An 18,699-nucleotide genomic window follows, 5' to 3' on the forward strand; every position below is an offset into this window, starting at 1 on the left:
GTTGTTAAGAGATTGTTGCAGAACAAAGCAATCAACAAGGGTGTCAAGGACTTAGTGAATTGAGTAGTAATTATACATCTAGTTTATTAGAACAGAGCAAGGGTCAAACATAGAGATCAGATCAAGGAACAGTCACATCAGAGAGAGTAGATCAAGTTCCTAAATCCAATAATTGAAGATTACATTTTATTAGGTCAATTATTTACTAATTTCTTGCCATTGTATTAGATGTTGAAAATCCTACATAAATAGGTTAGCTTAATAGCTAGGTGGGAGAACCTTTGGAGAAGGTGATGAAAATCCTATCGAATTAGGTGGATTTAACAACCTATTGTAAATCCTTTAACAGGGTGACACTTCTTGTAAAGTGTTTGTAAATCCTTTAACTAGGTCACTATTGATACAATGTAACACCTTTAACAAGGCAGACCATCAGAAATGGTCAAACAATTATTGCTGCAGTGATTTTGTGGGTATCATCCCCACCCTAGTTTTACCTTCTTATTCTTGGAGGGTTTTTGGGTTACCAAATTCCTGGTGTTATGTGTTGATGCATTCCTTTATTTCATGTTTTCTTAGATTTTTACATGCATGCACTTTACTTTGAGTTATGTGTTAAAAAGGATTTAAATCGATAAAAACTAGTTACTTGTAATTTAACCCCCCCACCTTAGAAGTAAACTTCCCATTTGAAAATTCAACCAATTAGTTTCAGAGAATTGGTTCTCACAAGGAGAAGCCTAATAGCTTGGAGAAAAAGATCAAAAGATGGAAGTCTTTAAACCTAGGAAGATCATAGACAATCAGATGATTGATGTGCACCTTGCTCTACACAAGTTGGGGGAAGATAGAGAGGAACTACGAAAATCCTTGAAAAGAAGGAAGGACATAGCCATAGCTTAGAATGACATACACTACAAGGATATTGATACCACAAAAGTGTTTGCCAATGAAGATTCCAAGGTATTTGATGTAGCAATAGTAGAATTGATGGAGAAAAATAGAGCCCAAGTAGAAGATATAAGATCTCTTTAAATGGAGCAGGAATCACAAGCCATGATGTTGTGTGAGATAAATAACCAAAAGAAAAGAGTAATTGAGGACATGGCCATGCTTGAGGATGACAAAAGAAACCTTGCAAACATAATTGAAGAGAAGTTCATAGAACTTACAAAGATCTCCAACATGCAGTTGGACACTCTTAGCCAGATGATGAATTCTCATCATGAGCTAAACATGAAGGTCACTAAGATCTCCAATCTGAGAATGCAGAATGATCAATTAAATAATGAGTTGAAAAGAGAAAAAGAGATAGCAGAGAGCTTCAACAAATCAAGTGAAGCCATCAAGCACTATGAATAGTTGTTGAAATCACCTAGATCTAGCAATGACACTTCAGGATTAGGATTCATCAGTACTAAAGAAGGTGAGACATAAAAGAGTGTTGAGAAAATGAGTGACAAAGGTAAGAACTCTAAAGCCACTTGTCATTTCTATGGTGAAAAGGGACACATTGCTAATGTTTACAGGAGTAGGAAGACAAATCAGTAGGACATACCCAACAACAAGGGTTATTGTCACAAGTGTAACATATAAGGACACCTAACACAAGATTGTAGAACCAAAACTATGAGGACACCAATATTTGATGGTCATTGCTACAACTACAAAAAGTATGGACATAGAGCTTTTGAGTACAAATCAAAGCCTATGTGGACACATAATCAGCTTGTAAGGAGAAACAACTATTCACACCATTACAACTAGGATTACAATACCAAGAAAATCTTTCATTACTATCAAGAATATGGTCATGTTCGTGAGAACTACATAAGAACACATTTCAGAGGGAATTACAATAGGTGGTTAAGCCAGACCAAATGTTTTAGTTGCTTGAAGACTAGACATATCAGTAGGTATTGCCCAACAAGGGCCAAGGCACCCAAGTTAGAAGTTAATAAGGGTAAAGAAAAGGTTGATGTGGAGCACATCAGGGCATAAATGAATAGGACATGGCAAAGAAGGGATGGATCAAGCACATCTAATGGAGGGATCACTTCACCCAAGAGGTCAAGTGATCACACTTCATCCAACTAAGAAAAAGAAAGGTGTATGGGGCTAATATATATAGATATATCATACATCAGTCCCAAAGAAAAAAGAAGTATTGCAAAGAAGAAATCAACATGAGAAAAGATGCCAAGTCAAAACTTGAAGATTTTATAGAAGCTACCGAGTTACCCTTGGATGTCGAGTAAAATTCTAGTATATGTTGAGTTGGAAAAGTTAGTTAGTGCTAGAAAGACTAGTTGATGCCGAGTGGGAAATGCTAGTGGTTGTCGAGTAAATAAAATTCAGTGGATGGTGAGTTATGATGAAACCTTCAAATGTCAAGTTTACAAATGTAAGAATTATGCAATAAATGCTAGGTTTTGAACCATATAAGGTCAAATTCTACTCATTTTTATGCCATTCAAACCTAGAGAAAAGATGAGATGAGTGAAGATGTGATCAAGTAGAAACCTAATAGTGATTTGCATAGATTTCAATAGTAATTCAGCACAAACACATCAATTCAAAGGTATTTATTAGGTGCTAAGCTATGCAGTGTTAAAAGTTCATTTCAAACTTAAACCCTAGTTTGGTTAAAATGACATCTAGCTCTAAAACCACTAGAGGGAAAGAGAATCATGAAGTTCAACTAGTTAGAAATGAGGTTAAGCAACCCATGTTCAAACCTATCCCTAAGGTTGCATCTAAGAATAATCCGAGTGGTGCTTTATCTGTCATCCCATCCAAAGTAGTCATGGTGCAGGATGTAAGAAAGTGTTATAACTATAAAATAGGTACTATAGGTGACTTAGAATTTTTTCAAGCCTTAGATAAGCTATGTGATAATGGTGTACTGAAGGACAAGTTTTTAGTAGTTGAGAAGAAGGGGTTAACAAATGCCCTAGTTTTCCCCATAGTATTTAAAACTAAATGGATTCATTTTGTGTTGAGCCAAATCCACAATGGATAATTGTGGTTGGAAATCAAACCAATCAAGATTACCAACAAGATAGTTCACAAGGTCACTGGATTCCCAACCCTAGATCGGCCAAAGACCCTAAGAAGTGAAAAAAGGGAGGCAATTGAGAAGAACATAGGTGCCAAATGGAACAATAGGGGAATGAATTTTGACACCATTACTAAACCCCTACTTGATTTTTTTTAAAAAGTAATATCACATAAATTTTATCAATCAAGTAGACTAAACATCATACCATGCATAGCTATTGATGTTGCATACAAGCTAGTGAAGAAGGATCGTACCTATGATCTAGCAAAACTTATGCTTCAAAAAATTAATTAAAATTTGGGAGCTATAAGGAAATCAAAGGGAGCAAAATGCAAATTTGGATTAGTGTTGGTCTACATATTCTTCTATGTGATGGAAGAATTTCCTTCATTTAGAAAAGTGAATTGGGATTCTAACAAGACTGCAGTCACATAAATCGATGAATATATTGAGCAAATGGGTGATAATTTTGAAGCTCAAATGACTAGCTACTTTGAGGACTTCAAGACGTCAATGAAGTAGAGAATGAGGATACTAGTATCATTGGTTGAACAACATGTCCATAATATTATCTTCCTAGTGGACATTGATTATACATACATTAAAGCTCTTGTACCAAGAGTAAGATGGCTTAAGCCACTTGGATATGAGTTAGATGTGGACCAAGCTTCAACTATAATCATTTCCCTTATTGCAAAAGAATTAGACAAAACTACCAATCCTTTTGGGACATATGATGTGCTCAAGTCTAGGGTAGAGACAAACCAGAAGATAGCCTTTGTGGTGAAAAGAAAAGACAAATTGGTAAGGAAAATCAAGAAGAGATTTGGAGCTGATATTGAGGCAATAGGGAAAATAGTAGAAGAAGAAGCAGAAGAAGAAGAAGATGAGAGTGAAGAAGAAGAAACAAGGCAAGGGCCAATGGAGTTGACATAGGGTAGAGGAGAAGACAAAGAAGAAGGTGCTGAGGAGGCACATACCCAAGCCAAGAAGAGAAAGGCTAAAACATAGCCTACAACTTAGCCCAAGACAAAGAAGGTAACAAAGCCCATTGAAGCCAAACCAAAGAAACTTACTACAAGGGCTACCACTAGGGCTGCAACACAAAAAGCCAAAGAAGAGGAAAAAAAGAAAAAGAAGGCCATAGAACAGATTGGGGAAGTACAAAGAAAGAGAAGAAAATACGTAGCACAGCCAGATTTTGATGAAGAAAGGATAGAGTAAGAGGACAACAACCAATTTAGAGTGGTAAGTCATCCTTCTAAGTCTATTATTGATTATTTATGTGAGAAAATTAAGAATGTATACATAAATGATTTAAAGACTCTAGATTTTAACAAGCTCAATAGAGAAGAGTAGAATAAAATAGAGGAATTAGTGTATACCATGATGGCAGAATATAAAAGCACTCCTCTAGAACTTGACAATACAATGCCTAAAGAACTATATGAGATAGTAGAGAATAAATGGCATTATTATTTGCAAATGGAAAAGGAGATTAGAGAATCTTCCTTAGCTAGAGTGATGCTCGACCTAACTAAAGGTCAAATAACAAAGGAAAATAGAAAACATATAAGCAAGTTTTCACTTAAATACAGAGCATTTTGCATCCTTCAAAATAAGATTGAGGATGTAGTAAATAAATCCACATTATTGTGGAAGTCAATTTTCAATGTGACTCATGACAAAGAGGATGAAACTATTAAGGAAGATGCTAGCACCAAGGTGAGAGAGGAAGAGAAGAAAATAGAGAAACAAGAAATAGAGAAGGAAGAGGAAGATAAAGGTGAAGAGGAGAAGAAAGGTGATGAAGAAAAAGAAGAGGAAGAGAATAAGGAGAAAGGAAAGGAGGAATCAACTAAAGGAGAAGAAAAGGAAATAGCTGAACAAAAAGAGCAGCAAGAGGAACAAAGTGTGTAAGACACACAAATGCCACCTCCTAGCCCTCCTCATGCCACCATCACACCTGTAGAGACTATAATAGTGAAGGATGTTATTGACACATCATGTCAAAACATCAATCCTTTAACTGTGGAGGATCTCTCAAAGATCCTTGACCAATCCACACAACAAGCTAGGTTATGTACAAACCATGTATTGGTCAGTATTGATAAGATACACAAGGTAGTAGCTAACCCAAGTAGAGTCAAGGTAAAACCACAAGAACCACCTTCAGTATCTAACACTACCACACTTCTAATTCTTCCACCACGACCTCCACCAAGCATAGTAAGTGATGCATTGCAGATGCCGAGTGTACAAACAGGGGAAGGTACAAGGAAAATAGGATAGATAATAGGTGCACCCCCAGTAATTGTAACTAATCAAGGGAATTTAGAAGAGGAAAAGGAGGAAACAAAAGATGATGAGAAGTTGCAATCTAGACATTGGTTGAATTTCCAAAAACTAGTGCTCCTAGATAAAATCTTTAGAAGTCAAGCACTGATATGATATCACTGCAAGTCCAAACACCAAGCTCGAGCTCCAAAAAGGTAGCTAGGATACTTCACTATGGAGATCTTGAGCTAGATGAAGAGATTGCAATTCCTTCCTATGAATCCAATACTCTAACAAGTGAGAAAATAACTGAAATACAAAATGCACTAGATAGGAGAAAAATAAAAGAGATACTCATAAAAGAGTTTAAACACAAGCTAGCTTTGAATGACATCAAGGACATCTCCATGGATGCCTTTAGGTTGTAGTCACCAGATGGATCAAAGCCTATAATGGAGCAACTATTAGACATAGTTGACCAGGTGACCAATGAAGACCATGATAGTAATGTTAAACTAATGGAATGGCGAGAAAGAAAATTTCAAGGGAAATTCAATGAAAAGATATCAAGTGATATAACACTATCACAAGTAGAGTTGGCTAAGAAACTTGAAAGAGTCAAAATTGTACTTGGGAACATTTTCTCATTGTACAACAAACTGTGTGATTTTTCCAACTTCACACAAGAGACTAACCAATGCATATTGAGCTTGGAGAGAAATCTTAAGATTTCTAGCATGCAATTACCTACAAATCTAGCTCAAAGTGAGAAGCATTTTGCACAATCACTTCACACACAAAGTGAGTTAGTTATACTAATAATAGAGGAGGCCAACATAAAGGCTAAATTGATGCAAATCCAATCCTCTATAACCCCACACCTAGAGGTCCTCCACAAGGAGCAAGCATATGTAGAAGCAATCCTAAAGAAGGATCCAAATATTTCTACACTTGATGGACTCATACACCTTGTTGTAAAGACTACCATCCAACACAAGTCACTTGACATTGCTTTGGAAAATTGGGATGCAGCTTTGAAGGTACTCCTGGAGGTAAAAGATAACTTTTTGGCTAAGTATGGTATTACTCCTTAGGACCCTTTGACATCAGTGTCAAAAAGGGGAAGATATATATTAAGGGGAGATATATGTTTTGGTATATGGAGAATACTATAAATTTTGATTACATTCTTTCATTCATTTTGAGAATAAAAAGGAAAGTATGTAGACATCCAAAAAGGGGAGATAAGAAATAAAGTGAGGGGGAGACACCACATTTTGGAAATCATATGAAAAACAATTCTGAAACAAGGATTCCATATAGATCAAATACAGAACACAGGCACAAGATGCAAGAACAAGGCAAAAGAAAAAGGGTGTCAGGCACATCAACACACAATTTTGGTTTCAGGAATGAATAAGGCACAATAAGCTTAGGGGGAGTTATAAGGTATATTGTTACTTACAAAATTTTGAACAATTTTTGAAATTTTGCATATATGCCAACAGAATGAAGAATGTACTCATTAGATCAATTCAACAATGCATAGTTAAGTGTTTTTGACACTCATGTCAAAGAAGGAGATCATTGGTCTTTCAATGGTTTTGACATTGGATTTTCAACACACTTAACCAATTCTACTATATATGCTGAGTACACTATGTATGCTAAGTTATAGTATGCACCATGTTAGAATCTCAACAGGTGTTGAGTGACTTCAGGTGCCGAGTAAGTAATAGATATCGAGCAGTATATAGGTATCGAGTCATAGTTCATGTCAAGAAAGAAAAAATGTAACATGTGTTGAGTGACCCCAAAATATTCATGTGTTGAGCAAAATAGAGTGTAATAGGTACCGAGCAAACCAAGATAGTATATGTGCTGAGCACCAGTAATGTAGTATGTGCCGAGCAACACAAAATCAACATATTAGTTTTTGCCTTCAAAAACTTAGATGCAAAAACATTTTTGCATGATTCATGAAGGGATACGAAGATAATATCAAACCTCTACATTTACCTATGATATTAGCATGCAACCAATCAAAAAATTGGAGACAACATGCAACCAATAGGCTAAATCTAAGGATTTGAGCGAGAATTTCAAGTTCATGATTTCATTGTAAACCCTAAGTCCACAAAACCTTTATAAGGAGATTTGGATACCATAATCTTGATTAGTGAAGTTGTTCTTGATTAACCAAGGAGTTGTTAAGAGATTGTTGTAGAACATAGCAATCAGCAGGGGTGTTAAGGACTTAGTGAATTGAGCAACAATTACACATCTAGTTGATCAAAACAAAACAAGGGTCACACACAGAGATTAGATCAAGGATGAGACACATCAGAGAGGTCATATCTGTTAGGATAAACCACAGACAAAAATAAAAACTACATGCAAATATAACCAATAACAGAAAATAATAGAACACACAGAAATGAACACAAGGCACCAAGATTTAATGTGGTTCACCCAATCCCTAGGCTACGTCCACCAAACAGCAAGTCCGATCTTATTACACTCCAGTGATTACAACCTGATTACAATCCGTAATCCCTTATAGCTCAATACTGCCGCAAGAACCAATTTCGTATCACCACATATAAAAAATACCCAACCCTAAGCCCTTTTTATACAAGTATTAAACCGCTTTAGGGTTGAAACATGTCGGCCATAATATGTCGGCTACTTCCCAAAATTTTTTTTTTTCGGGGCCCCGAACCCCACTATTTATGAAGTATGTACAGTACTTTCCTGATCAGTCACCACAATCTAACAATCTCCCACTTGGGGACTGATCAGGCTCCACACTAAACAACAATCTCCCACTTGGAGACTGATCCTGTAGCAATACAACTACCGCATGGGGCTCCCACTCGATCAAACCACCCTGGACTCTGTTGTTCTTTTATTCACATTTAGTCTAAAAGACCAACTAAAGCTGAAGAGGAGTTCAACTTCTCCCTTGTTACAACCTTTGTCAACATATCTGCTGGATTTTCATTGGTATGTATCTTCTCCAGCTTTAACTGTCCATCCTCCAAAACTGACCGAATGAAATGGTACCGCAACTGTATATGTTTTGTCTTAGAATGCAGAGCTGAATTCTTAGCAAGATGAATGGCACTCTGACTATCTATGAACAAATAATTATCCTTCTGAGGATGTCCCAATTCTTCCAAGAAGAACTGAAGCCATATCATCTCTTTGGCTGCCTCTGTAGCAGCAACATACTCTGCCTCTGTAGTGGAGAGAGCATTAATCTTCTGTAGCCTAGAAACCGAGCTCACAACTGCCCCACCAACAGTAAAGACATAACTTGTAGTACTCCGCCTGGTATCAATATCCCCAGCCAAATTTGAGTCAACATAGCCCTGTAAATCAGTAGTAGAGCCCCCAAAGGGTAAACACTTATTGGATGTTCCTCTCAAATATCTAAGAATCCACTTGACAGCATTCCAATGATCAAATCCTAGATGACTCATATACCTGCTAACGACTCCCACTGCATGTGCAATATCTAGCCTAGTGCATACCATAGCGTACATCAAACTTCCTACAGCTGAAGCATAGGGTACCTTAGACATCTTATCCTCCTCTTCCTATGTCTTGGGACACATCTCCTTAGTCAATTTCAAATGACTAGGTAAAGGTGTGATGATAGCTTTAGCATTCTCCATAGAGAAACGTTGCTACACCTTCTCAACATAATTAGATTGAGATAGCGTCAATGTTCTGTTCTTCCTATCTCTGCAAATCTTCATACCAAGGATTTGTTTTGCTGCCCCCAAATCCTTCATAGCAAATGCATGTGCTAATTGGAATTTCAGCCCCTTAATATGATCCATGTTAGACCCAGCTATAAGCATATCATCAACATATAAACATAAAATAATGTAGCTATCATCATCCAACCTCTTAAAATAAACATAGTAATCTGAATGACACCTATTATATCCATGCTCATGCATAAAACTGTCAAATTTCAGATACCATTGCCAAGGTGCTTGCTTCAAGCCATATAAACTTTTCTTCAATTTGCACACTAAGTTCTCCTTACCTTTGACCTCAAAACCCTGTGGCTGAGCCATATATATTTCTTCATCCAAATCACCATGAAGAAAGGCTATTTTAACATCCATTTGCTCTAAATGCAAATCTTTAGTAGCCACAAGACTTAAAACAGTACAAATAGAAGTCATTTTAATAACAGGAGAAAATATCTCATCAAAATCAATTCCCTTTTTCTGTGCAAATCCTTTTACAACTAACCTGGCCTTAAATATTTTCTTACCTCCTTCCTCTTCTTTCAACCTGTAAACCCATTTATTTTGTAAAGCCTTTTTACCTGTAGGCAACTTGCACAAATCTCATGTCTTATTTTTCAGCAAAAAGTCCATTTCATCTTTCATTGCAGACTCCCATTGAATCTTAGTATCCACCTGCACAGCTTCATCATAACTTTTAGGTTCACCAGCATCAGTAAGTAAAATAGAATACAAAGAGGGAGAAAACCTTTGTGGAGGTCTAATTGGCCTTGTTGACCGTCTAACATTCACTGGTGTGTGTGGTATTTGTTGTTGTAGTTGTTGTACATCATGAGGAATGGTTGGAACATCAGCTTTTGGAGTATCATCCAGCACTACATAATCATCTTCTTTCTTCTCATGTTGCTGCAACAGATCTTTGTACAACACTTTTTCATTGAATATGACATTCTGGCTTCTTATAATTTTATGATTTTCAAAATCCCAAAGCCTATAGCCAAATTCATTAATGCCATACCCAACAAAGACACATTTCTTTGATTTAGCTTCTAGCTTGGTTCTATTTTCAGAGTCTATATGAGCAAAAGCTGCACAACCGAAGGTCTTGAGAAAAGAATAACTCACCTTCTTACCAGTCCATGCTTCCTCTAGAATACCACAACCCAAAGGAGTAGAGGGACCTCTATTAATCAAATATACTACAGTATTGATAGCCTCCGCCCACATGTGTAAGGGCAACCCAGCATGCAACCTCATGCTCCTTGCATGCTCCATTATAGTCCTGTTCATGCGTTCAACCACTCCATTTTCCTGTGGAGTCCTTGGAACAGTTTTTTGTCTACGAATACCATTAGTGGAGCAATAATCTTCAAATTCATGATTGCAATACTCACCACCATTATCAGATCTGAGACATTTTAATTTCTTACCAGTCTCATTTTCAACCAAGCATTTCCATTTTTTAAAAGTTTGAAATACATTAGATTTCTGTCTAAGGAAATAAAACCATACTTTTCTAGTTGCGTCATCAATAAATGTAACATAATAATGAGAGCCACCAAGGGAAGATACCTGAGCCGGTCCCCAAACATCTGTATGCACAAGCTCTAATTTCTCCTTTTTGTTTTCCTTCCCTGTCTTTACAAAACTCACTCTCTTTTGTTTTCCATACACACAACTTTCACAGAAATCCATATTCACACATTTTAGACCTGGTAAAACTTTCCTTGAATGAAGTACTTTCATACCTTTCTCACTCATGTGCCCAAGTCTATTGTGCAACAGCACTATATCAGAATCTACAACAGCTATTTGTTCTCCCTGCTCAACTACAGTAATTGTTCCTGAATATTCATTTTTTTCTGAAACAATCAAAGTAGAAGGAACAATATGACCTATACAAAGATATAAGGTGCCTACTTTCACACCTTTTTCTACTACAAGGGAAACTTTTTAAACCTTCCAATTTTTATCATTAAAAGTAACTACACAACCCTCATCACCGAGTTGCCCTGCTGAAATTAAATTTCTACTTAGTTTTGGAACATGTCTTACCTCATGTAGTAGCCAATGATTCCCATTCTGCAACTTAATCTTAATTTTTCCCTTTCCAACAATCTGACAGGGTTCATTATCCCCCAAATAAACAAGCCCAAAATCCCCTTGGACATAATCAATGAAATAACCTCTATGAGGTGTAGCATGAAAAGAAGCACCAGAATCTAAAACCCATGAATCATCAACACTCTCTAAAGATAGAAGCAAAGAATCCTCTTCGGATTTTTTACTTACCACATTTGCCTCTTTGTCTCCATCTGATTTATCTCCTTCATTTTTCTTTCAAGTCCAGCAATCTTTCTTTTTGTGCCCTGGTTTCCCACAGTACCAGCAATCATTTGGTCCTCTCGATTGAGACCTCCTCCCCTTTGACTTTCCTCTTGATTTCCCACGATTTCCAGAGTTGCTTCCTCTTTCAGTCATTCTGCCCCTGCTTTGTGCATTTAAAGCACTTCTTGATGTAGATCCACCTGAGGATTTTCTACGAGTTTCCTCACTTAAAATAACATCGATCACATCATCATATTTTAGGGTACTAGATCCAGGAACAAAATTACTCACCGCCATTACCAAGCCATTCCAGCTTTCAGGCAAAGAACACAAAATCAAGAGAGCCCTAATTTCTTCATCAAAATTGATACCCATAGAAGATAATTGACTAGTAATAGTATTAAACTCATTTAAATGATTTGCAACAGATCCACCTTCTGCCATTTTCATATTAAATAAACGCTTCATGAGAAATACCTTATTTGAAGCGGAGGGCTTTTCATACAGTGTCGCTAGGGTTTTCATCAAATCTTCTGTCGTCTTTGCTTTTGTAATATTAAATGCCACTGATGGTGCCAAGCATAACCGAATGCTTTCGAGTGCCTTTCTGTCCAAAAGATCCCATTCAGCCTCTGACATAGTTCCCTGATTCTTGGCTTTTCCTTCCAACGGCTTCCATAAATCCTTCTGATATAAATAGCCTTCCATTTGCATCTTCCATAATTGGAAGTTCTGCCCATTAAACCTGTCAACCCTCAACTTACCCTCATCTGCCATCGCTCCCAGTCAACTGTGAGACTCCCACTTAACCGTGAGACTTTCCTGCAGAGGATAACTGAAAGACAACCTTGCTCTGATACCACTTGTTAGGATAAACCACGGACAGAAATAAAAACTACATGCAAATATAACCAATAACAGAAAATAATAGAACACACAGAAATGAACACAAGGCACCAAGATTTAACGTGGTTCACCCAATCCCTGGGCTACATCCACCAAACAGCAAGTCCGATCTTATTACAATCCAGTGATTACAACCTGATTACAATCCGTAATCCCTTACAGCTCAATATCGCTGCAAGAACCAATTTCGTATCACCACATATAAAAAATACCCAACCCTAAGCCCTTTTTATACAAGTATTAAACCGCTTTAGTGTTATAACATGTCAGCCATTTGTCGGCCATAATATGTCGGCTACCATGTCGGCTACTTCCCAAAAATTTTTTTTTTCCCACTATTTATGAAGTATGTACAGTACTTTCCTGATCAGTCACCACAATCTAACAATATCAAGTGCCTAAATCCAAAAATTGAAGATTGCATTTTATTAGGTTAATTGTTCTAATACTTTCTTGCCATTGTATTAGATGTTGACAATCCTACATTGATAGGTTAGCTTAATAGCTAGTTGGGAGAACCTTTGGAGAAGGTGATGAAAATTCTATTGAATTAGGTGGGTTTAACAACCTACTGTAAATACTTTAACAGGTTCACACTTCTTGTAAAGTGTTTGTAAATCCTTTAACTAGGTCACTATTGATATAGTGTAACACCTTTAACAAGGCATGCCTTTAACATGGCAGAAAATTAGAAATAGTCAAACAATTACTATTGTAGTGATTTTGTGGGTATCATCCCCACCCCAGTTTTACCTTCTTATTCCTAAAGGGTTTTTGGGTTACCAAATTCTTTGTGTTATGTGTTGATGCATGCCTTTATTTCATGTTTTCTTAGATGTTTACATGCATGCACTTTACTTTCAGTTATGTGTTAAAAATGGTTTAAAAGGATAAAAACTAGTTACTTTTGATTCACCCCACCCCCCATCTCAAAAATACACTTCCCATTTGAACATTCCAACACACATAATGTGGTCTAGCATAGATATTAAAATACTTAGATAGGGGGCTTATAGTTTACTAGACCAAGATTTGGTTATTACAGTATTTGGCATGAATAATGTCAATCCATGATTGGTGAACTTTGGGATAAAAAGTATCACTTTGATGAGTTCTATGTATTGATTACATGCGAATATTTTGATAAGTGCAAGTGCTAATGGAGGCACAAGTTTCATTCTATAGTATCTTCTCAAAATTTGAAGAAAAATAAGAAAAAACCTAAGCTAACATTAGTGTATGACTGGTAAAAAATTATCTCCATGCTAAGGTGTACCAAATAACATAATTCAATGTCATCTATACTCAAAATAATCGTTAATATCATAATGTGAATTAAATTATTGAACATATCTATACATGACCATAAATCATTGAAATCATCCGTACAAAGGGAAAAATGGGCACATCATTCTCAAACTTTATCACAAGAAGAAGCTCACCACCTACAAATATCCCCAGAAGTGAAGTGAAACACCACCCCACCAAGTGGTACTCTCAAACACACCCCATGGTACTAGAAAATAGGTACACAACCTAAAACATAGTGTATACATAGAAATATAAGGAGTGACTAATATACCAATCAAATATAGAACTCAAGGGATAATAAAAGGATCCTAATAAAAATGTAGTGCCGATAATAGAATGCGAGTAGGTCAAGGTCCTCACTCATAAATATACAAGTTATGGTGTGGATACACAAAAATTGTGTCTCATAACTAGTCCTCATGAAAGCTCATGTGGTCTCAAAAATTCTATTTGTAATCGACAACATTGTTGGCACTTGGATGGCTTTCAAAAAAAAATTGTATTAGTGGAAGATTTTGTCATTAATGGAAAAATATGATCTTTAGATTAGGAAAGACTCATATTTTGTTTATTGTAGGAAATTTATCAATTCAATGAGGAAAATTTTTATTAGGTTTTGATATGCAAGCTTATATATGTATATTAGAATGAGTGTAGACATCATGTCTATGTTTTCTCTAATTTATGTGATGTTTGGGTTAAGGTATAGGTTCTCTTATAAAGATAGGTTGTAAACTAGTATATGGGAAATCGTGACATAAATAGTTACAAATATATTTTAATATCCTATTAGAAAATTGGAGTTAATGTTGGCAAGCATGAAATATGGTAGAAGACTTATTCATGTGCATATGTTCAGAAGTGAGGAGCATTTGGATTATTCTAGAAAGGCCACTTGTGTATAATGTGTGTTGTAATTTACTAACAATTGACTATGTTATTGTAATGTATGGTTTATCATGGGAAAATGTAATATTCTCATTGTAATATATGGAAAACTTAATGTAATGGTTTTATTGATGCTTATGAAGGCATGTAATCCTTATCATGGTCCTATATAATTAATTTTATATTGGGGAAGATCTAATAGTTTGACCTAATTATTTATTTATAAAAACATAATTTTTTTCCCTTGTTTGGAAGAGTATGTATTCTATGTCTCATACATAAGATGTGATATTTTATAATGAATAAATAGAGTAAATGGGAGATGATGTTAGATGATTAAGTGGACCTCAAAGGAACTATTTTTGCATGTAAGTTGTAGATAAGTCTATTCATGTTCATGGGATAATTTTTCATAAAAGAATTATCATTCACTTTTTTTTGAGCATTTACATAGTGGGTCTACTTGTTCTTTTCAAACTTTAACAAGTGTTAGAACCTTCTAACAAGAGTTCAAGGTCTCCTTATAGGGATATCTATTTAACATGGTTTGTTGTACTAAATGAACTTTATTTGATTCCTAATATGGTCACATCCTTTCATAAGGAATTTTAATGTTAGTACATTATATTGTGGATGTTATCCCCATTAGAATTTTCCCTCTTATCAAGGTTTCCCTCATCAATTTTTTTATTTTATTTTAAAGTGCGTCATTTTTATTGTTGTGCATCACTATTTTAATTGTTGGAGATTAGTTTTGCAAGTTTGGTTTTAATTATATTTGTCCACAACTGATTCAATCCCCACTCTTAGTTCTTTGTGGACTTTACTTCTTAACAATTAGTATCAGAGCATCAAGTCCGCTTTAAGAAGATAGCTTAAAATGTGAATGGGATCTATAATGTGTTAAATGAAAAAGATTCCTAAATTTGATGGTGATAATTATTATGTTTGGAAGAACAAGATGCTAACACATCTCACATGTATGGGAATGTATTATTGGTTGATAAAAAAGAAACAAAATTGATGTAAAAAGAAGAGAGTGATCTATCTTTGGGCACTAAAGAAGAGAATAAAGTTTTCAATACAACGTGACTGTAAGAGGATCACTCATAAGCATCCTATTTGAAGTAGAATCCATTGAGGTAAAAGAACATGGTTTAGAATATGAGATTTGGAATAAATTCGAAAAGTTACATAAAGGTGATGATAATACAAAGAAATTGATGTTACAAAATTTGACACTAATACATTTGGAGTGAAATTGCGATGAAAATTTGTGACGGTGGGCAAATGTTATGTGTTTTTGGCTTTTTTTTTTTCAATTATAACCCGATGACATCGCAATTACGATGATAACGGGTGAAAATGTCACAATTGCGATGCTAATGAGATATAAGAAAAAGAAGAAGCAAAAAGTGTTGCTCATTTGAAATTTTTCATGTTCAGAATTGACACAGCTCTGTACGTGGCAAAAGGGCCAAGGTAACATTCGAAGGACTCTTGCCATTGTATTTTTTATTTTTATTTTTAAGTTTGATCTGATCAAGCAAATGTGATAGAAATAACCTATGACATTACCGATTCCACTCCCCAGACCCAGAGCTAGGTCCTAACGAGCATCGTTTCATCCCTCTCCTCTTCGGGCCGGTAGTAGAGAATCACCACCAAAGGAGAGTACCGGTTAGTTGAAATGGATTTATTGATTCCAAGCTAGTGTAGAAAGATTATTCTACATGCTTAATAGCTAGTTGGAGTGTACTATTCTAAGGCATCCCTACTTATTATTGTTTGAGATGCGCCTATAGAAATACAAAAACTTTTGCACAACCATTCTCCTTTCCTGAAGCATTTGTGTAGTATAGTCATGTGATAAAATAGATTATTCATATCATGAATTGTGAAGGAACCATCTTGAGCTCCTCACTCATACAAATGCATTGAATAACTCGAGAGGTATTTAATATTGTAAAGGAAAAGGGTTAAACCAATGTTATATTGAATACCACTCATATTATGCATAACAACTGATGACTGGCAGTCCTTATCTATACTAGTGTTAATTTTGAATGCTAAAATGCGTTTAACCCATGAATGTCAACAAATAACAATATACAATTCTAAGTGGCCTCAAAACTTGGTGGTGATATTTTGTCATATGAAGAAATGAATAATACCATGCTACCACAAAAAGGCCATGGCAGAAAACATGTGGTTCAATAGTACACAGTAATCAGTTATAATTATGTCAGTCCACTACAAGCAACATTCATTGTATGCCACTGCAAGTATAGGAAATGCCCTTATATAAGGTGCTATCACTACTAACACAAACTCTGCTCTCAATATAGAAAAGGAAATGTTAGAAGAGGGTATGAACTTGGTCTATTTTCCGGTGTATATTCATAATGCCATTGCCTATTTAAGACATGGATTTTGAATATACAACTACTACCGTACAAAAGTGATGTTTATATACAGTACTTTTTCATTGAATGCATGGGTGAAGGATGGGTGGTGGGTTAGATTAAAATGGTACAAATGAAGCAAAAATGGACTAAGGATATCTTGAGCCATTGAACAAGTGTGTATGGACCCACTTTTGGCTCCTATGCTTTAGATGTAAAGGGTAAGATCTTTGGTTGTCTTCAAAAGCCCCACACCATAATAATAATAATGCAAAAAACCAAAATCAATTATATAAAATGACTGACACAATTTTAGTTTGATCTGCTCAAGAAAATGTGCCCCTCTATTAGTAATGAAAATATCATATGATGACAACAAGAATGATAGAACTACTAGCGCTCTCGACATACAAGTCAGGATCTAAAAGACTCCTCTGAAAGCCATGTGCATCCAAGTAACTGTCAGTCTTGGTGTACCATGTTTTGACAGCCTACTTAAGGCCATGAAGAGTCTTCACTAGTATGTGTAACTGGTGCTCTTTGCATAACTAGTGCTCTTTGAATACAACTTTGAAATCTTGAGGCTGAATACTTCTTCCTCCAAATCACCATTGAGCTACAATATCATTTGATAAAGAGTGTTCTTGAGGAGGGCAAGTTGCAAGTTAATAATTGATACTAAGGTGAATCTGGGTGATGCATTGACAAAGATATTACCAAGGGAGAAGTTGAAATTTTGTAGGACTTATCTTGGCAATGTCAAACTCTAACAATAGGCCTTCAGTGGGGGAATATCTCTAAAGATTTGTAACAATGGTTATGTTTGAAGTGGTAGATTTTTGGATAATGAAGCCCAAGAGTCACCAATTTCCTCCAATTGTTAGAGACTTCACATTCTTCATTTGAAAGCTTAATAAATGTGTCTGTATGTAGATAATGTTTGATTCATTGACCATTGTAATGCTAAAGCTTGCTGCTGTAATTAAAGCAAATATATTAATAAGAGATTTCCCCTTCTGTAAAATTGGATATAGCCATCTCATTGAACCACCATAAATCTCATGTTTTGTGTCTTGATCTTGTTTGTGCTTTTAGATCTAATTCTGGTACTTGTTTATTTGCACTTTGTTATCAACAGATATGGCATTGCTCAAAGGAAGTGGTACAGATAGAAATTGCTTTGATCTTGAACATCAGTAGAGCTATTCTTCTTGGTAAGAAATGTTTTAGAAAAAGAGCTTGCATGATTTTTTCAATAAATCGCCAAACAATTATATGTCATTTTTTTTAGATGTTAAAAATTAACCCATAAAAAATTGCCTACGTCTAGTTCTACAAAAAAACTCATTCTGTTGAAGTATTTTTTTCAAACATATTTCATGCATCCTGAGTCTCACTAGAAAACTGTCCAAATCTTTAGATTCCTCAATGATTCTTGAAAACCTATTGATTTGGATCTATTTTTTACTTTTTACTATCTCAAAAATTCTAGTAAAGTTTTCCATGCTTGCAACCATTGAATTTTCAATAAACAATATTTCATCTAGGCATGCTGCCGAGCACATGGTGTGCATTCTATGTTCTTGCTAAGAAAGATAAACATCTTTTTGATTCCTAGGATACTGATTGTTGGAAAAATATCTTAAAAAATTGAAATGAATGATTTGAAAATTTTTATACCTATAATCATAGAATTCCAAGAAACTACATTTCGCTGAGGCATATTCTGCTAAAGCCATTACCCGAAGGTCTAAGG

The sequence above is a fragment of the Cupressus sempervirens genome, chromosome 8 (assembly GCF_028749045.1).
Source record: "Cupressus sempervirens isolate cs-2001-9-10 chromosome 8, ASM2874904v1, whole genome shotgun sequence".
Taxonomy (NCBI): Eukaryota; Viridiplantae; Streptophyta; class Pinopsida; order Cupressales; family Cupressaceae; genus Cupressus; species Cupressus sempervirens.